Consider the following 9,833-nt stretch of genomic DNA (forward strand, 5'->3'; position numbering starts at 1 on the left):
AGACAGCCACAATAAAAAAAGTAATTGATGATATTTCAAACGTCATAATTAACGTCAACATCTGAATAAGGCCGTGTACAGAATCCCACAGGTGTTAAGCTTACCTTAGATCTTCCTCCATCATTCTCCTCTGAATTGTTCTCGATGACACAGAAAACATATCAGCAATAAGCCCAATGGTTATGCCAGACAGCACTAAAGTCCTGAGTGCTGCACCTGGGATTTCAAGACGTGTGAAGTGATGCCGGTTATGGACTTATACCGATTAACGTTGCCTGCATTTGATTTGGCTCCGCCCCCTTGGGTGCGGGTGTGTGCTTGGGTAGCCAGCAGAATAGCGTTAGCTGCTCTTTGCTTGTATTCGTCATGACATGGTGTCAGAAGTAAAGGACTGAGCACTGAATAAGTGAAGAAATATCAAAATTCAACCCATCGGAGCTATTAGACTTCTTCCAGTTGGCTGCAAGGCTGATATAGCGACAGCATTTTCCCAATTCCGAGTAGCATTGAAATTGGATAAGGAGACTGGTGAAGTGCAGGTGAATTCATTGCTTTATACGATGGGCAGGGACTGTGAGCATATCTATAGAATTCTTTTTGTATAGTTAAAATGAATTTGACTATGAAGCTGTGATTGCGCGGTTTGATGACCATTTCATGCCTAAGCGTAATGTTATCCATGAACGCGATTTCTTCCGTAAGAGAGCTCAGATGGCGGGTGAATCCATGGAATCTTTCGTGAGAAATCTTTACGAGCTGAACATTTTGATTTCGAAATTACCAAAGATGAGCAAATCAGGGATAGGATTGTGATAGGAATAATGGACAACAATGTTTCACAGAAATTACAACTAGAAAAGGATTTGACGCTGTCTGAGGCAATTCAAATCGCATGCGAGTGTGAGCAGATAAAGATGCAGAGCGCCGACATAAGAACCGAGAGCAGCAAAGTGGACGAGATGAGCACACTGTTGAAGAACCACGAGGGTACGGTTGCTGTGATGGACGATGTGCTAGTCTATGGGCGAACTGAGGAGGAACACAACCGGCGTCTGAGCGCAGTGCTACAGACCAGGGTTTCTCAACCCGGTCCTCGGGGACCACCAGACGGTCCACGTTTTTGCTCTCTCCCAATTCCCTGCCAATTGGGAGAGAGCAAAAACGTGGACCGTCTGGTGGTCCCCGAGGACTGGGTTGAGAAACCTTGCTACAGACCATTAAAAACTCTGGCCTAAGGCTCAATAAAGATAAATGCAACTTTGGAAAGTCAGAGATTTGCTATTTCGGATACATCATTGGAAAGGATTGGATAAAGCAAGATACCAGCAAAGTGAAAGCCGAGATGCCAAGCCCCACAAATATCAGTGAGTTAAGGCAGGTGCTGGTACTCATCAACTACCTGGGTAAATTCTTACCAGCCCTCTCAACCACACCAGGTCCAATCACAGAGCTACTAAGGAAGGAGGCTGTTTGGACCTGGGGTGAGTCTCAAGAGCAGACATTTGCCAGAGTCAAAGCCATGTTAGTATCAGCACCCATACTTGCATACTACAATGCTTGCAAACCGACAGTCGTCAGTGCTGATGCAAGCAGCTATGGCCTAGGAACCCCCATGCTACAGCCACATGAAGGTGAACTTATGCCCATTGACTTTTGTTCACGCACATTAACAGATGCAGGGAAAAGATATTCACAAATTGAAAAATTACTTACCGTTACTTACATGGTTTGGATATGTTCTGTTTACAAACAGGTCACAAGCCACTGGTTCCACTGATCAATGCATATGACCTAGACAAAGCACCACTCAGGTGCCAGCGTCTGTTGATGCGCCTTATGCATTTCAATGTGAAAGCCATGCATGTGCCAGGTAAGCAACTAACAGTGGCTGACACACTGAGCAGAACCCAACTGAGAGATGAGACTATGTCCAACACAGAGGAGGATGTTAAGGCCTTTGTGGAGGCTATGGTGACGAGTAGGCCAATGTCAGTTCATAGACTAGATGACATTAGAGAGGCTACACATAATGATGCAGATATCCAAATGGTCATCAGTTCCAACAGGTCAGGCTGGCCAAAAAGAATGGCACAGTTACCATTGTTGCAGGAATTCTACACAGCGAGGGCACACCTGTCGGAGGCCAATGGCCTCGTATTGTACCAAGACAGGATCATCATCCCGGCCACGCACGGATCAGAAATGTTGCAGTGGATACATGAGGGTCACCAGGGGTTGACAAAGAGCAGGGAAAGAGCCAGAATGTCTGGTAGCCAGCCATAAGTACGGATATTGCCAAGGTAGTTAAGACATGCATGTTCTGTGCCGAGCATAGACCAACACATAAAAGAGAGCCTCTCAAATCAACCTCTCTCCCTAAAGGTCCATGGAAGAAGGTTGCAGCCAACCTGTGCGAGCTAGAGGGCAGAAAATACCTTATTGTAGTGGACTATTATTCCAGAGATATTGAAATAACCCACCTGCCCTCCACCACAAGCCAACAGGTCATCACACAACTAAAGTCCATGTTTGTAAGATGTGGCATTCCCCTAGAGATGATAAGTGACAATGCCATGCAGTTTTCATCTGCCGAATTTCAGGACTTCAGGCAGCAATACGGTTTTACTCATACCACCTCAAGTCCACATTATCCCCAGGCGAACGGGGCTGCTGAGTGGGCTGTGCAAACTGCCAAGCATATCCTCAAGCAACCAGACACTCATCTTGCTCTGATGTGTTATCATGCAACCCCCATTAGTGCAACAGGAGTGAGTCCAGCACAGCTTATGACTGGACATCAGATCAGAACAACACTCCTTACATTGGATGAGAAGCTGCAGCCTAAGCATATCAGCTACTAACAGGTGCTTCAGAGGGACAACAGAGCTAAAGAGGCCTGCCGGTTATTTTATGACCACCGACATTCTGCACGAGCTCTGCCGGATCTGCACCCTGGTCAGAGCATAAGGGTCAAACTAGACGAGGTGAAGGCCTGGAAAACACCAGCCAAGGTCCTAGGCAAATCTCCTGCGCCAAGATCCTATTGGGTTAGAACTGACAGTGCAGTGGTATGGTCACTCGGCGCAACAAGAGACATCTTCAGCTTGTGCCAATGTCACCCTCTGCTGAGACATCTGATGAGCATGGTGGAGATACACTAGGATCAACTGGAGAGGCCAGTCCACAGGTTCAGCCTGAGACCCAGTGGACTACAGGCATTGTGCCAGTGTCTGCAGCACCACTTGTGGCTACTACAGCAGTGAGAAGAACATTGAGGGGTAGAGAGATCAGAATCCCTCTCAGGTTTAAAGACACTTAGACTCCTTTATGAAGAGAGACTGTTGTTATAGGAACAGCAACTGTTTGCGGGCAGAGTAATCCCTATGTTGCTGTGGACGGAGGGCAGTCTACCCCAATGTCCTAGTTGAAATGTTCTAGTTAATGAATTATTTAAAGGTAAATTAAAGTTAATAAACCAATGATAATAATTTAAAAAAGGGAGCTGAGTTGCTTCATGCTATATAGTTGGAAGTAAATGTCATCCAAGCAGGCTTCCTTTCCTTAAGAAAAGGGAGATGGTGATGCTTGTTATCAAGTTATACCGATTAATGTTGCCTGTATTCAATTTGGCCCCGCCCCTTGGGTGTGGGTGTGTGCTTGGGTAGCCAGCAGAATAGCATTAGCTACTCTTTGCTTGTATTGTAAATGTCAGATGTAATAAAGGAGTGTTCCCTATAAGAAGTGTCTCTCTCATCATGACAACGTGGATGATCAACATTTGAAGACAGTTATTCTTGTGTGTATTCCAAATGGACACGGTGCTCAGTTGTTCTTAAACTATCAACAATGGTGTCATTGATGCTAACATCTTGAAGAGCAATTATCATCCCAAGCATTTCAAAATCATCATCTAAACGACTCAATACAGCATCTACTGGTAAATTATCCCTCTCTATTTGATCTGCTAAAATAAGCAGAACTGAATGAAGTTCATGCCAGTCTACCATCCTCCGTGACTTTTGACCTAGCACGTTGTTACCAGCTGTACCAGCAGTCCGGCGAGCAGGTTTCGCTGTTAAAGAATCAGCCAATACTGTAGGTGTGCAGGTCCAACCCACTGGCACTGATTGACAGACAAAGTTATTCCGCTGAAAACTCGCATTATGAAATAAATAGGCCATCGGGAAAAACGCCCTTTTGAAATAAAGGCTGACTTTAAAAAATAGGATGTTTTGGAATAAAAAACTGCTGGAATTAAATAAATGGCCTCTGCAATAATCTCTGTTATTGAGAAAAATAATGACCATGAAATAATATTACGCAATAATAAGTTAATTTATATAGCACGATGCAATACATTTCACAATAATGAGCTGTATTTCAAAATGTGTTCAATTATTTCACAATTTCAATGTCATATTATATATCAGTCTCTTATTTATTCATATAGTTATTTATTTCATTATGTCATATTTATTTACTTAATTTTGAACATTTTGGAACTCCATAAGTAACAGGGTAAAGTCATTTTGTTAGAGGGCTGTTTTCTTTGTCAAATGTTTAGTCGGCCACTGGGGGTCTTGGTGCTGACAAGACCCGCTTGCATCATATCTAGCGTGTCTAGTCCCTTTTATATGTCTTGGTAATGTCATAGTAATTAATGTGTCAAGTGAGCAGAACTCGTATCCTTTTAATGAGAAATTTTGGTTTGGAGAAAATTCTCTTTTTAGCAGGAGAAATTCTAGCATGGGCAGCTTTTTTCTATCCTTGTGGAGAGTTGGCCTTTGTAAAATGTTACATTGTAAGTAAGCAGGGAGGGCAGAGGTGCTGCGCCTGCCGTTTAACACTAAACAAAGCATTTTGATTAAAACTTGAACTGGTCTTTAAACCCATATTGTCTTTCTTTATATTTTGCCATGTGTATGAGCTAATGCCTTTCCTTCTGTTTCCATTGTGTTTATTCCATTACATTTCTTGTTCAGTGTTATATGATATAACCACCACTTCATATTTTCACATTACAAAGGAAATAGCATCTTGCATAGAAATACAGATGAATAATCTGACACCTTTAGGTATCACAGGGTGTCTGCTTCATGTTCCCATACTCAGGGACGGATTATGGGTTGTGTGGGCCCCTGGGCAAAACGTTCACGAGGACCCCCCCCCCCCCCCCCACCACCACCACCACCACCAGCACCACCACCACCACAACCACCACAATTCAAGGGCCCTTGGCAGCCAAACGCCCTCCCTCCATGTTTCCATCAGAGGCCCTATAGGGTCAGGGGCCCTTGTAGGCAGAGGATCAAAGAATGTAGACCCTCTAAAATAGACAAACGAAAATACATTGTTGATAAGCGTTGCAAATTGTTTTGGGCTAGGGGCCCCATGGGCCCCCTGCACCCCAAGGGCCCCTGGGCAGCGGCCCCGCTGGCCCGGTCCGTAATCCGTCCCTGCCCATACTAACCCCAAAGGCTTATAATAATGCTGTAATATCCTCCCAGCTTTGCAGCTCCCCCTTGTGTGACTAGCTGCATTTGCGTGCTACTCTCTGTCTGCAGCCTGTTGCGTTTGCATGCTGCTCTCTGTCTGCAGCCTGTTGCGTTTGCATGCTGCTCTCTGTCTGCAGCCTGCTGTGTTTGCATGCTGCTCTCTGTCTGCAGCCTGTATTTCCCTGGGGGCCTGATGTGCCTGCTTTCCTTTGACCTGCCTGTCCGTCGGGTTTATGTCCCTCTAAGACAGAACAGCTCACGTTCATTGGCACTGGAACTGTAATTATAGCCCCATAGGGTCCCTTCCTGCACACCATGGCTCCAATTAGACTTGAAACAGTCAAGGAGACATACTTCAGAGCTCATTAGGTCCCTGAGCTCTGATCTGATTTTCCCCAGCTGCAGCCATATTTAGCAGAGAGGCCACGCTTCCTGCAGCAAGGAACAGCCTCCTCAGAGCCACAGGTAGTCCCTGTGTTTCCTGTTTGTCTATTGCTCAAATGTCCGGTGCTGCACCCCAGCTACTTTGTGCAGGTGGTGGAGTGTGACCAGCTCATCCAGGGCGTCCCCAAGTGTTACCATGTGCTGGGCAATGAGAAGATGTTGTCCTGCACCCACCCTCACAGGTAGCTGACTGATTCCTAGGCACCTGTGATGGGTTGGCGCTCCATCCTGGGTTATTTCCTGCCTTACCCCCATCACTTTTGGGATAGGCTCTGGACCCTCTTGAATGTACCTAGGACAAGCGGACATAGTGGATGGATGAATGAATGAATGGATGGATGGATGGATGTATTGGCATTGAAAACACATTCTGTGAAAGCTGATGGCCCTTAGTCGATTAGTTCCATATAGTTTCATAAAAACACACAAGCAGTTGCTGATGGCTCTTTGAATATCATCTTTTAGCTGACTTTACTCTGTTTTGACAAAGATGAGGATTAAGTGGGAACAGTGAGGGATAATGGACTTTGTTGTGTCTCATCTGAGCAGGGGTGCTAAAAGCGCCTTTTGGGTTTGTCCCGCACCCTTTTACGTTGTGTTGGTGTATGTGGCGTAAGCGTGGTCTTCAGACTATTCATACTGCCAGTCTATTTGCTTAGAGGCTCTTGACTTTCTGGAAGCCCCAGCCCATCACGCCTGTAAACGGACTTCCCCGCTTTGGGCTTAAAACGCAGCCTCCCCCATCACCTGTGTGTCAGTGTGAATGAGGAGAGTTTGGCACGCCATGGGCCTACCGGGTGGGAGAGGTTTCTGTTTTGTTCCGTTGTGTGCTGAGGTTTGTGGGTTACTTTACAGACGCTTGGGTGGTTTAGTGGTGGTTAAACGGCTGTGGTGCTGACGTATTTCGCAGCTGACATTCCTGTGCACCATTCAGACTTTGACAGAGAGACAGAGAGAGAGAGATTTTTTTTGGTGGTGGGGGGGGGGGGGGTCACAAGTCTGGTTTAGCGTTACTTTACCTCTGTGCAGAGATCTCAGCGTAGCAGGTTATTCGCTGGCTCCATTGAGCGGGATTTAGTTTTGCTGTTAAAGGGCCATGTTTGCATTTTTATAAACTGCTGGTCCCTCCCGGTTCTGGGTCTGAGAGTGTGGCTGGATACAGCTTAATGTCGCGCTAGAAGAGGGGAGAGAGACGGGGAGAAAATGAGGAGCGAGAAGAAGCGAAAGCAGAGACCAGAGAGGCAGAGTAGAGCGCGCACAGGAAGCAGACCGTCAACCTGGGAAGCCCTGTGTGCTAAAGGTCACCGCAGGTCATCTGTGCTGCAATTCATAGATAAGTGTGAAATACTGGATCCTCGCAGCCACTGAGTCCAATGGAACGTGACTGTCAGAGAACAGGAATAACTGAGTGGGTAGGGAGGCACATGCTGCTGCTCTGCCTGGGTACATACTGCCAACGGACCCACAGCCACCCTACCTATTAGGGTGGGGTGAAAAAAACAAAATTTGCAATAGTGCGGAAAAGGTCACTGAACCTCGTTATTTAACGTGCAAAATATCTTTGAAATAGGTTAATATTTTCAGGTTCCGCAACGCGATCGAAGTTTTCACCTGTCACATCAATGCGCAGATCCACGCTACATATCATCCATATCATAACGCAATGTAAAATTGTTCCAGTTTAATACAAGAACCTAACAATCGGTCAGTGACAATGAGTAAGTGGGAAATGACTCATTCAGAAATGTGGCGCTCAGGAGCATGTTTACACTGACATACTGGCAATATACACTATCCATTATCTATACCACAGGAGCACGCTTACACTGACATACTGGCAATATACACTATCCATTATCTATACCACAGGAGCATGCTTACACTGACATACTGTACTGGCAATATACACTATATCCATTATCTATACCACAGGAGCATGCTTACACTGACATACTGGCAATATACACTATCCATTATCTATACCACAGGAGCATGTTTACACTGACATACTGGCAATATACACTATCCATTATCTATACCACAGGAGCATGCTTACACTGACATACTGTACTGGCAATATACACTATATCCATTATCTATACCACAGGAGCATGCTTACACTGACATACTGGCAATATACACTATCCATTATCTATACCACAGGAGCATGCTTACACTGACATACTGGCAATATACACTATCCATTATCTATACCACAGGAGCATGCTTACACTGACATACTGTACTGGCAATATACACTATATCCATTATCTATACCACAGGAGCATGCTTACACTGACATACTGTACTGGCAATATACACTATATCCATTATCTATACCACAGGAGCATGCTTACACTGACATACTGGCAATATACACTATCCATTATCTATACCACAGGAGCATGCTTACACTGACATACTGGCAATATACACTATCCATTATCTATACCACAGGAGCATGCTTACACTGACATACTGGCAATATACACTATCCATTATCTATACCGCTTTATCCATCTGGGTCTTACCAAAAATATTGGGACACCCCTCCAAATCATTGAATTCAGGTGTCCCAATATTTTTGGTAATATAGTGTATCTAACCATTTTGACTGTCATGTTTAATACTTTTCATTTTGGTGGCACTGAGGAACAATTTTACATTGCGTTATGATATGGATGATCTGTGGATCTGTGCATTCATGTGACAGCAGGGACGGATTATGGGTTGTGTGGGCCCCTGGGCAAAACGTTCGTGAGGGCCCCCCCCCACCACCACCACCAACACCACCAGCACCAGCACCACCACCACCACCAGCACCAGCACCAGCACCACAACCACCACAATTCAAGGGCCCTTGGCACCCAAACGCCCTCCCTCCATGTTTCCATCAGAGGCCCTATAGGGTCAGGGGCCCTTGTAGGCAGAGGATCAAAGAATGTAGACCCTCTAAAATAGACAAACGAAAATACATTGTTGATAAGCGTTGCAAATTGTTTTGGGCTAGGGGCTCCACGGGCAAAACATTCATGTCAAACACACCAGTTTCAACACTGCAAGGTTGTACATTCCAGTATGTAAAGTTCACTGGCAAGAGAAAGCACTCACATGCACAAGTAACTTCTGTAGTTCTCAAAACACAGTACAATAGCAAACTAAAACATCACATATTAAAAAACAATAAAATGGCAATACAGGAACAACATTACAAAAAAATATGTAAGGTGATTAATCGTAATGCACGTAGAGCCGCAGAGCGATGTAATGTATGTGTATGGCTGATACCCAGTAAAAATCTGCATTACCTGAATGTTGGTATTTTGTAGTGATTATCGTGTTGTGAAAGTGCACAAACACAACACCGATGAGTATAGATAATGGATAGTGTATATTGCCCATTGATGTGACAGGTGAAAACCTTGATCGCGTTGCAGAACTTGAAAATATTAACCTATTTCAAAGATATTTTGCACGTTTAATAACGAGGTCCAGTGACAACTTTTCCGCACTATTGGAAATTGCTATTGGAAATTTTGGTTTTTTTTCACCCCACCCTACTACCTATGTCACCGTAGTGATATCATTGGTCAGTGCTCAGAGCCAATTGGGTGTTGCACATGGGAAGGATTTCTGTTTGGATATAGATGGGTGGTGTTGACCTGCTCAGACTAGGACATCACCAGGTATCCAGACTTGTGATCTCAGTGTGAAATCCCCCCCCCCCCAGGTCCACAGGCTCAGAGGTCATGGTGGTGGTGGCCGGTTGCGAGAGGGCTGGGCGGTATACCGGTTCATACCGAAAACTGTTTTTTATTATTGTTATGATATGAATTTTTCTTATACCACAATACCGGTTTAAATAGCCTACACAACGTTCGGAAAGTGGTACAG

This window comes from Paramormyrops kingsleyae, chromosome 4, assembly GCF_048594095.1.
Source record: "Paramormyrops kingsleyae isolate MSU_618 chromosome 4, PKINGS_0.4, whole genome shotgun sequence".
Classification (NCBI taxonomy): domain Eukaryota; kingdom Metazoa; phylum Chordata; class Actinopteri; order Osteoglossiformes; family Mormyridae; genus Paramormyrops; species Paramormyrops kingsleyae.